At 43.3% G+C, this 11,157-nt stretch overlaps 1 protein-coding gene across 3 annotated transcripts in view; it reads left to right on the top strand.

Moving 5' to 3' along the window:
- Nucleotides 1-271: 271 nt before the first annotated feature.
- The window catches only part of RNF144A (ring finger protein 144A), a 70,224-nt gene continuing 59,338 nt past the window's right edge, over nucleotides 272-11,157 (top strand). For 2 of the 3 annotated variants that reach the window (XM_065055956.1, XM_065055953.1), the window contains exon 1: nucleotides 272-568. The gene's annotated coding sequence lies outside the window, so the exon portion shown is untranslated. The remainder of the gene's footprint in view (nucleotides 569-11,157) is intronic. The other variant, XM_065055951.1, reaches the window with a different exon arrangement.

Raw genomic sequence — 11,157 nt, 5'->3', positions numbered from 1 at the left:
CCGTTGTTTCTCTTCTGCTGCTGAATGACCTGCTGGGCTGGGGGGCGTCACACCAAGGGCAACCTCAGACGTGATTCCCTAAAAAAAAAAAAAAAAATAAATAAAGTATGTGGAGGACCGACATCACTCCGGGCCCGGGGCGGCCGCCGCGGGGATGCGCGCACGGAACACGCCCGGCTCTGCCAAGCGGGAAACCCCGGGATCCCCGCGCCCGCCTCCCCCCGCCGCCGCCAGGGGGCGCCGCGGTGCCCGGCGCGGCGGAGCGGGGCGGCCGCTTCAAAGCGGGTGGTGGTGGCGGCAGCGCGGCGGTTAATGGCGGAAAACTGCGGTTAAAGGCGCCCGCCTCGCCCCCGCCCGCCTCGCCCCACCTTCCTCCTCCGCCCCCGCCGGAGAAAAGCCCGGGAGCGGTGTCGCCGCGCACACTCCAGCTCCGCGGCTGACGGCGCCGCCGCGGGGGGTGGGGACCATGTCTGTGGCGGCGGCGCCCTGCTGCGGCTCCGCGGGATAGCGCGGCGCGCCGCGCACCTTTCGCGGGCCGCCCCTTGCCGGCAGAGGCTGGAGCGGCAGGGTAAGGTGTCCTGGGCGGGAGCCGGGGGCAGCGGGAGGGTGCGGCCGGGAGGTGCGGGTACCTCCGCTGAGCCGCGAGGGCGTAGGGAGCGTCCCCGCTCCCCGGCGAGGCGGCGCCGAGCTGCCCGGGTCCGCCCGAGGCACTCGCATCCGCTTATGTAAAGCGCTGCGCCCGTCAGTGCGCTGCCGGTCTACCCCGGGGGCTGCTGTGACGGCGAAACCAACCTTATTTTTCTGCCTATGGCAGGCGGGCTCCCCTGGCACCCAGCGCCAGCCGCCCGGGTGGGTGGGTGTCCCTTTGCAGGCAGGGTGATGGTTCTGTAGGGACGGGGGGTGCTTGGTTTCGGAGCGGTACCCGGTGTGAGGGGGCTCGGCAGATCGCCGGCTGCCCGTAGAGCAAAGGGGTTGCCCGCGGCGTCCGGCGTTTGGTGTTGGGCATGAAAACGACTCCCGAGACTTGCGTGTTTTCTTTTCTGTGATTTCCATAAATGAGCTAAAGCTTCATGAAACGGTTCAAGTACCTTGGAGTGCAATAGCCACTCTGCGAGGGGGTAAAAATGATAAATAAACGTGTATGGATTGACATCTGCCACCAGTGTTCTCCAATACAAATGAAGTATGCAGTTTGAGGAAAAATCAGCTTGTTAGAGTTGCAGGGATGGAAAAAATAGTAGGACTCGTTTCTTCATGGTTGTCTTGTGGTGTGTGTTGGGTTTTTGGTTTTGCCCTTTTTTTTTGTTTGTTTCCCTCTCCTCAGTGCACTTAAGAGATGGTACCATTGACTTTTTGGAGGTGTTGGAGGAAGCCATCTGTATGATAACGAGGTTGCTCCCCGAACCGTGGATCCCCAATGTCATTTTAAATCAGGGGTATCTTATGCCTGAAAAATCAGGCCCTGTATCACTCTGTTTTTATTCCTTCTGAAGAACTGGAACAGGGAGTGTCAGTGGGGCAGACTGGTGGAAGAAGATCCAAGCTGTCTGAATTTCTACTATGTTCTTGGAAATACTGTAATTTCTGGAACATGTTATTCTTTGTTCTACAAGAAGCAGGAATGATGATTTATAAATAGAAACACTTGTTTATATTGTTTCCCTGTAGCCAAACAACCATTTACATTGTGAAAAGTATTGCTTCATTTCACATCAGTGTATCAGTGCTGACCCAGGAGCGGCGACAGCTGAAGTTACAGTGTTCTTGGGCAGAGTGCTACTGGAGAGATTGCACCAGTAGTTCAGTGTTCAGCTCCTGATTGTTGGGTTGTCTGTGCTCCTGTTAGAGACATGAGATGTAGTGAAGGGATGTGGGGTGGGGGGAAGGGAGGAAGGGCAGAAAGGCATGTGGGCATGCGGTGTGCCGAGGAGCACATTTTGCCTTTACAGAAACTGCTCTGTTTATACTTAGGTGGGATTTTACAGTGCAGGAGAATTTAAGTGCCTGTCTCTTGGCACTGTTAGGGTATCGAAGTGACCTGACTTGAAGTTTGTTAAATACCCAACAGAGGCAAGATCAAGTGAGAAAAGAGTTGTGGTTTGCTTAGGAGCTACGTGAAAAAGAGGATTTTTTTTTCCCCCCTAATATGAAGTTGTTGTCTTTTACCCTTCCTTTCCCTAGCCAACATGTCTCATTATCCTCTTGTGCAATCTTTATATGGTTCATGAGAGGGAGAAGCCATCTGTGATTGAAATATGAGTACAATGATGGATGTTTCAATCTGATATAACTACTTTGAATGAGGCATCCTTTAGGTAAATAAAAGAATTTATTCCCCGCCCCCCATTGCCCTGATTCCTGTTTTAGAAGCTGCTACATCAAATCACGTGTTTATCATCTACAAACGGTTATTTTAGATTTTTGCCCTTGAAGCACAGTCTAGTATTATGTGTTATCTTCACTTACAATTTGGATTTTGCATATTTCAGTATTTTAAGGCAATAAATTTGGGGAAAAAATACTGTATTTACTTAACTGCTTTTTTTTTTTTTCCCTAAAGTTTTTTTCCAGTACTACGTTCCAAGTCTTTGTCACATTTTCTGTGTGTTTTTTTGTTTTGTTTTTTTTTTTTTTCATAACTTCTGACAACTTTCAGTTAAGCTGAAGGACAAAGATGCCGCCTAAACCATGAGTTTTGGCAGAAGTGCCATACTAGGGCTATGAATGGCCTCAGTGTATCTGCTGTATTTACAAGAATGCTCTCATAGGCTGGCAGAAAACTGTTGTTTGCCCTCCCAGTGCTGATTCAGGGAAAAGTAACAGCTCTGATCATCCTGCAGCTTCCTCTGTGCATGTAGACCCTTTCTCTCCTAGAGACCTAATGCATCAGAGTGATCAGGACCTGTTATTTCTCACCATGTTTCCTGCAGAATAGTACTAAAAGTTCAGCAGTTGAGTTAGTAGTCTATGGTTTGATCAGGAGATTTGCTTTTAATTGTTTTTGTGTCTTGAGTTACTAACAAGAAATGCAAAACAATTACAAACCGACCCACCACTTGGTTTGAATGGTTTAGCAATTCTGCTGTGTGTAACTTAGGCTGTGGTCAGCTGTTCTTTTTATAAGATGGGGTCCTTTGCAGAAAGGAGCTCATAATGTTCATCTTTCCATGACCTTTTGAAGGAGATCAGACAAAAATATTACAATGACAATTTTTATTTTTGACTCCTGATGGCCGGGAGGAGCTGTTGGAAATACACTTGCTCCTCTGGCTGCAGACTGCAGAGTAATGGGAATTATTTTTGTAATCAAATCAGATCAGAAATGCTTACAGTTTTTCTGCATATGCAGTCAGTAAATACTGGAGCTGACAGTGCCAGTACAAAATGGATTTTCAAATAGCTTGATTGTTTGCTGATGGTGCCATTTATGGTGGTCACACCGTAAGTGTCCTTTCTCAAAAAGATGAAGAAAATGAGGAACAGAGAAAGTGAAGCAGTATGTCTGGCAGTTTTATTTGCTGTGAGGAAAAAAATTCTCATCGGATGGTTCTAGTCTTCGCAAGCCAATGTTTTTTCCTTCTACAGCATAATTTCCGTCTTTTCATTCAAAGAATAGCAAGTATCTTGTTGCATTCAAATACTTTGCTGTTATCCTCCAGATACCATTATGACAGTTTAATACAACTAAATTCTGATTGTTGAATAGAAATGATTGAAGAAATGGACTAAAGGTTACTTAATATAACCTTTTTCTACCATATGATATCCAAAGTGTCATCTGAAATACTTGGAAGTGAAGATGGGTCTTGCAGGTTGTCTGGAAAATAACAGATTCTGACTTTGCAGGTTCAGGCATGATTTTTTTTCACTATATATAAGTGCTCAACTTCATATGCTTTGATCACAGCTTTGCTTGTGAACAGCAAGGTTCCAGATTTCTGGAGTCTTTATATTTACTCCTGAGTTTCACTTGGAAATTTTACTGACTGTTCTGTTTCTGGATTATTTGAGTTATTTCCTGTTATCATAAAACTCCACCGTGAACTACAGTCTGTGAAAGCCATCACTGTGGTTCTTGGAGAAAGTTTCAGCTGACCTGCCTTCGTCCCAGCTCCAGCCTCTGGTAAATAGGTCATCCACAGCATAAGACTTGGATAATACCTGACACCTGTTGTACACATCCAGACCTTGTGGAGGACTCTTATATTTCGCTAGTGAGGAATATGAAGATGCATTTAGGAAAATATATTACGGCAACAATCCATTATTTGCCCACCATAATGTTATTATTTCTGCTACTGCTATTTACTAGACAATCTGCTTCGTGTTTTATTGCTGCTGGGGATCCATAGAGAGGGTACCATGTGTGGATTTATTTTCTCACAGATATTAATCTCCTTTAATGTGTGTATGTGTGTGTATAAAATATGTTATATATGGTATTTTATAATTTATATAATGTTATATAAATCTAAAAGATTTTTTTTACCCTTGAATTGCTTTAAAAAATGTCTGGTGGGGGTTGGATCTGGCAGAATTGTCAAAAGTGATTGCATACTGTCCCACCCACACTGGCTTTCCTGAGGCACTCATTGTTAACGCCTTCTGATGCCTTTTTCTCAGCACATTGCCCTTGAGGTATATCCTCTCCAGATGTAGGTATGCTGATAACGAAGCTTTCATTTTTGCCAAGCAATACAGACTCGGAGTTGCCTCCTCTTGTTGCAGGTAGTCCATATGCACAGGCTGTGGCAGACCCGTGCAAACTATTTCTGTTGGGGCAGCAGAAGTAGCGGGGAAGCCACGTTATCGTTGATCATCCAGTCATGGAATGGTTTGGGTTGGAAGGGACCTTCGAATGTCATCTAGTCCAGCCCCTGCCACAGGCAAGGACATCTTCAACTAGATCAGATTGCTTAAAGACCCTTCCAACCTGATCTTGAATGCTTCCAGTGGTGAGGAAGCCGGGGCTATTTCTTTTTTTTCTGATATTTAAAAGGGCCTTTCTAGCAGATCTTACCATAAATGAGCGTGTTAGATGATTGTTGAAGCTACACATGCAGTGTGATTACCCGGTGTCATTAGGGTTGGTGGATTTGCGGTGGCCCTGAGCCTGCAGTCTGGTCAGATGCTCTCGTGTGAAGGACTTCTAGGATATGCCCAGCTGCTGCCAGGTACTCAGGGGTGTTACATGACATCAGGCACTCCTGGGAGGAAGTCTCATTCTGCTTTCAGGCAGGTCTACCCCCCACAGTGACCATGCAGGATGGCTGTGGTGGTGTTAGTTAGCCCTCTCCCTGCCCAGGTGCCTCCTCTCTGGGGCTGGGGTGGGGTCACACCATATTGCTTAAGGCAATTGTATTTTTCTAGACCTGATGCTTTAAACAATGTTTTTGTCTTAGGAGGAAACGATGTTATTTAACTCTGCTTTTCCTTCTATTGCTACTGAAGTAAACAGTTTTCCCTTCATCTCTCCATACCCGTATTAAGAAATAACATTCATCCAGGCAGAATGAGAGTGCTGCTCTGGGGCTTCTGTGGTCAGGCTTATGTGTCTAATGCACTCTTGTAGCAGTGACTGCAAATTCAAGACCAAGCTATTTGCAGTCAGTGTATATATATTTTTAGCCTGTTTTTTCTGAGGAAATAGATTAAGTGCAGCTCTCTGTGAATGTCTGTCTTTTACTCTCACTGTTAACTTTTAAACCTTTTGACCAGTTGCAGTTGCATTTGTGAGAGGGGTAGAAGCTTATTTCCAATAAAATCTACATGTTTTCTGGCAGTAGGCAGACTAGGCAGGTGGAAAGATGCCTGCTGAAGGAGAGATTGCAGTCTGAACTCTTCCTACCCCTTTAACACACACTCTTAGAAACTGGATTTTACTGGCTTAGTTGCTTACGAATCAACTTGTATTGTGCTCCTATTTTTTGTCTGTATCTCAAATTAGAAGGTTACTTCATCTTTGGATAGTTTTGCAACAATTTTGAATATAGAAGAATAACAAATGTTTAGTCTTCAGCCCCTGATAGCTTTACAAGACTGCAGAAACTGCATGATGAAAAACAAAAGTTTTTTTGTTTAAAATATTAAATTATAATACTGTTATTCATATATTATAATAATGTGCTGTTTATGTTAATTCCCTTCTGTTAACATAGTTATTTTAGCTGTCTTGTTTATTGTTAAATTTTGGCTTGTAACAGCAGTTATTTAGAGACCCAGAAACTTTTAGGATTCCTGTAGCTGTCTTGTCTAAAGATTGTTCCCTGAATGGAGCATGTTACTTGATAGGACACAAACTGAAGCAGTTCAGTCTCATTTTCATATTTTTCCTCTGTATTTGTTTTGCATAACGATACTCTGTGTAACTCTTTCAATTAGCTGATCGCATTTGTGCATCTGTTGAATACATTTTATGGTCTTTGGTTGGGTTCTTCATGCCAATTTGATTAATGTTGTACCATCATCTTCCTTCATGTATAATTTATTTCTCATCATGCATGTGGGATCTAGAGGAGGAAACACCTACACCTCCTTTAATTATGTATTACTTTTACCTTTGATGTGTACTGTCCTTTCTTACCTCTGTAGAAAAAGTGCTGACCGAAAGTACATGTTGAGGATATATGTAAGACGCGTTCAGTTTGTGAAGAGGCAGTCCATATTTGAAGTTGGGGGTTCAAAAAAAATTTAAAGCTTTCCATTTTTTTTTTCCTGATGCTATTTGTACTTGTGATATTTGTTGACATCTTGAGTTGTTGAAAGGCTTACAGATGACATTTCTCTCTGCTTTAAATTACTAGGTTATGCTTGTGTAATCATTATTTCTTAGTTGTGTTTGTAGCTTTCTAGCAAAGATGTAGTGATGACATCCACTAGGCTTCACCAGCTGCAGCTGGAAAGCTGGGAGAGGTAGGATAACCACAGTTACTGCTGTGTGGGATGCTTGTGGCGTCTCACAATGGTGCTTGCTCCATCTTAAGGTCTGGTCTCTGGTGATCCTCAGGACCAGATATACCAGCTGTGCAGGCAGGACCACTACAGGTGTGCTGCAGGGGCTGCCTGAGAGGATGCAGGAAGGCTCCTGACAGATCAAGGTGACACTGGCAACTTTGCCACGTGTGCATGGGGCAGACCAGTCAGGAGCCTGCTGAGCTCTGCCTTGCTCCTTAGACCAAGCTGGGGTCATAGCCTTTATGCCTCAGGTAAATGCAGCTAAAACAGTCTAGGCAACTCTTCCTATTAATCACTGAGAGGTGAAATCTGTAAAGGTTGGTAGGTACAACGTGATGGTGAACTCTGTAGTTAATAGGCAGTGCACCCTTAAGAAGTGGTCGGTGTCAGCATGTGTAGCATCTCATCTGCAGCTCTGATGGTAAACACTGAAAAGCCTGTAAGTTCATCTATTCACACCCACCTGCAGGGTGTAAGTTTATCTTGAGGCTCCAGTGTAGGTTGTTTATCTTGTGAGGTGACAGTCCCCAGCATTGGGAAGCATTATGCTGGGAGCATTTGTGCTGTGTGGGGCTTGCACTACACAGTGCTGCTGACCTGGCACCTGTCCATGCTGTTGTTGGCTCTGGTGTGTCTGTCTGGTTGTGCCCTGTATTTTGGATCTTTACAACTCTGAGGGAATCATTCTCTGCCGTGTGAGTTCATCCTCTCTGCTGCAGTTTCTCACCTCTGCTGCTTGGCTGAGCAAATGCTGCCAGAGCTTGGCTCGCATCAGATTGCTGCCACCACTGGGCATTAGCTGTGGCTGTGTTCAGAATATGCAGTGTCACATATTTATCTTCTTTCTTCCATGCTGTGATGTCCCACGGGAGAAGCAATGTCTGCCATGTACTTTGCATGGATTTTTGCCTGAAAATCCATTCTCAAATATTTTACAAGTGACTGTTATTGAGGGTGAAACATGCTGTTCTTGCTTGTTTTACTGCCCCCTTTGCATCTGTGACAAGACTTTACTAGGGTGATAACCCACTTCCCTCTCATCTTTTGTTTCAGGTTGACATTGCCTCTGAAAAAAAAAATCTCACTTCAGAGAGAGGAGCAATGTAGTTCTAGCTTCAGTTCACGTTAGATATTTAGCTTAAAATCAAGTTATGACAAATCCTTAGACAACTCATAAATCCAAAGAGTGTGATAGTCTTTTTAGCAAACTGTCAGTTAGTGCTAAATATTTTCACCAGTCACTTCACATTTCCATTAGCTCCTTAAAAAGCTGAAGTTCACAGATTTGAATGGAATCTAATGTTTATGGCTGTGTTCCCTGCCTTTCAATTTAGACTGCTGCTAGGAAGCTTTATTATAGTTGCAGGTAAATGTGTTTTCAGGGGCTGCTCTTTCTAGGAAAGACCACTGTTTTATTCTCTCTGGTCTGAAAGATCTGCATGGATCTTGGGGGCTTTCTTTGGTTTGGGTTTGTTTTCCTCTCCTCCATGATTCTACTGCACTCATCTTCAGACAAACACAGGCCTGTCCTTGTTACTTTTGTAATGGAAATAGTTGCTTTTGGATGGGATGATCCAACACAGCTGCCAATATAAGGTAGAGTCAAACCATCATGTCCCCCTCATTGTGCTAATAATAGCGATGTACCATTTTTCTGGCAGGCAATGCAGCTGCTAGCAGCAGCTTCAGGAGGAATTTCTGGAAGAGCAGCAGGGTCATTCAAGATCTCTGTTTTTTCCTCTCGTGTTAGTATCTTTTATCATACAGCTGCATTTCTCATACCTTGAGACTGAACCATTCTTTTCATGGAAATAACTGGTTACTTCACACTGTGGTACCAGCTAATTCTGATCTTGAACTGTGGAAGAAAGGTGAAGATGGTGCTATTTTAGGGGAGAGAAAAACAAAACAAGAAACCAACAACAAAACCACAAAACAAACAAACAAAAATGACCAAAAAACCCACCTGAAACCAAACAGAAGTACACAAGTAAACCAACAAAACAGGTTTTGTGCTAGCCTTGACAGAGTGTTACTAAAATTACAACTTTGAGAGTGCCAGTGTGAAACAATAGGTGGATGTGCACATCAGGATGTCCTAAGTCACCTCAACCAACATGAAAATTCACTTGTCAATACCAAGGGAGCTTTCATAGGGTTCCCGTAACATGGGTGACATGGGAATTGTCCAGCCCTACTCATTATGGAGGTTTTGAAGAATTCACAGTATCTGAAGTTTGATAGGAAAGAGAGAAAATTCTCACTTTCAAAAAAACTAATAATCTTTACAGTCAAAGACACTTAAGGGAAGTAGGCTTAAAGAAAAGACAGTAGAAATATATCAAGTTACAGCAAGGTCTAGATCTTTTCTAGTATAAAGATTTCTGATAAATGTTTATGGACTTTGGTTCTTGTTTCTTTAATGTTTGCCAGTTATGCTAAAAAGTTGTTAATCTTTTGATGGGAGTGTCTGGAGCAAACCAAGAAAATAAACTTTGAATAAAGTACAACTTAATTGCTTGAGAAACAGCAGCCTTCTCTTTCCCTCTGTAACTGCCTGCGTTACCGCAAGGCCTGCGTAAAACTTCTAGCTAGTCAAAATGGCCCATTCCTTCACATGCTGGCTGCTCGCCCACCCTCTGGCAGGGGAAGGGGAAGACCACGACATATGGAGCAAGTCTGTGGGGTCATTGTTTATCTGATGGAAGAGAGCAGCTTGAAGGACATACTGAGAACTACCTAAAGCTAAAAGTGAAGGGCCCACCTGTAAACAGATATTCGGAGTAGTAATAATAATTTAATAATTTAAGATCTTGATTCCTATCTGGCGTGGACCTCTTACCTTGAATACAGACATCAGCTATAGGCACATAATTTTTTGATACATTTAAAGAAGCTAAAGAGACCTTCACAATAACTGAATCTTCTGCGATTGCATCATTATATGCTATGGGAATCTAAGTGCTTAATTGATGTTCTCTGTAACTGAGGTGGCTCCTGCCATTTGAAACTAATATATGCCTACAGTGGTGGGAAGTCTGCAGGGATCAGAAAAGATTCCCAGATTTGCCTGAGAACTTTTTTCTAAATATACTGGTTTTATATTTCTATGAAACAACAGTTACTTTTTGTAATAATAATAGAAAAAAAACCCTCCTCCAGTTTCATTTTTTTTTTATTCCTACTCAGCAGACATTCAGTACAAGGAAATGAGGATATTTCAAAATAAGGATACTTTGCATAAATTATTTCCAAAAATAGTTGCTGGATTTGAATGTTGACATTTCCTGTGGATGTTAATGGGTAAGTAATATAATGGAACTGTCAAAGAAAACAAGATAGGAGTTCCTCAGAAAAGAATTATGTAAATATAGTGGTTTTCCTCTCAATGCAGTATACTTTGGCAGATGCCATCTACTCTGGGGAAGTACCACATATGCAAAACATGCAAACACAGAGAGGCTTTGAGGCAATCTGTCTCAAAATGATCAACAGCATTGGTCATCTGATGGTACATCTTAAGCTTATGAACTCATAATGTGTGAAGACTTGGTTACCAAAACTGTAAATGACAGGGAAGATATAGGTTATTTCAGAACCTTCTTGGAGGGTTCTCTGGTGTGAGCCATGGAGGCAGCCAGGCTGAACGGGCCCTTTGACTGCTCTGGTGTTATGAATTACAGCATTGCATGCCATGCTATAAATGAGTAACAGTGGACACAGAGAAGAGTCTGTGTACCCTGTATACAGAGATGTATTTTCCTTTTTGACAATTCTTGTTCAGATTATTTCCATCATCGTTTTTACACTTCTCCCTGTGTTCTCCCATGTTGTGTGTGGCGGTGGTGTTAGTTGGTTGACTTTGTTTTGAGGCTACATGAGAAACTCAAGCCAGAAAATGGAAGATAAATTGAATATCCAACTCCCTTTTCCATCAAAGGGCCACAGCCCTCTTAACTAAATGTTCTGATGCAACACAAGATACAGGGGAAGAACACTGGCAGTCCCTGTACAACTCCAGTCCAACAGGTGCAGGGAGAGTACCCCACCAAAGTTCTGGGGATATGTGAAGTGTATGCCTATACTAATTATTACAGTGACAACATTGTTCCATCAACAACTTCTTGCCTCCTTTTTTGGCTGTCTACCTCACTGGTAGTCAGTAGTGATCAAACCATTGCCCAGTCTGTCCATTTGGCTGTT

This window comes from Columba livia, chromosome 3 (genome assembly GCF_036013475.1).
Source record: "Columba livia isolate bColLiv1 breed racing homer chromosome 3, bColLiv1.pat.W.v2, whole genome shotgun sequence".
NCBI lineage: Eukaryota > Metazoa > Chordata > Aves > Columbiformes > Columbidae > Columba > Columba livia.
This window is presented reverse-complemented; position numbering and strand designations above follow the sequence as displayed.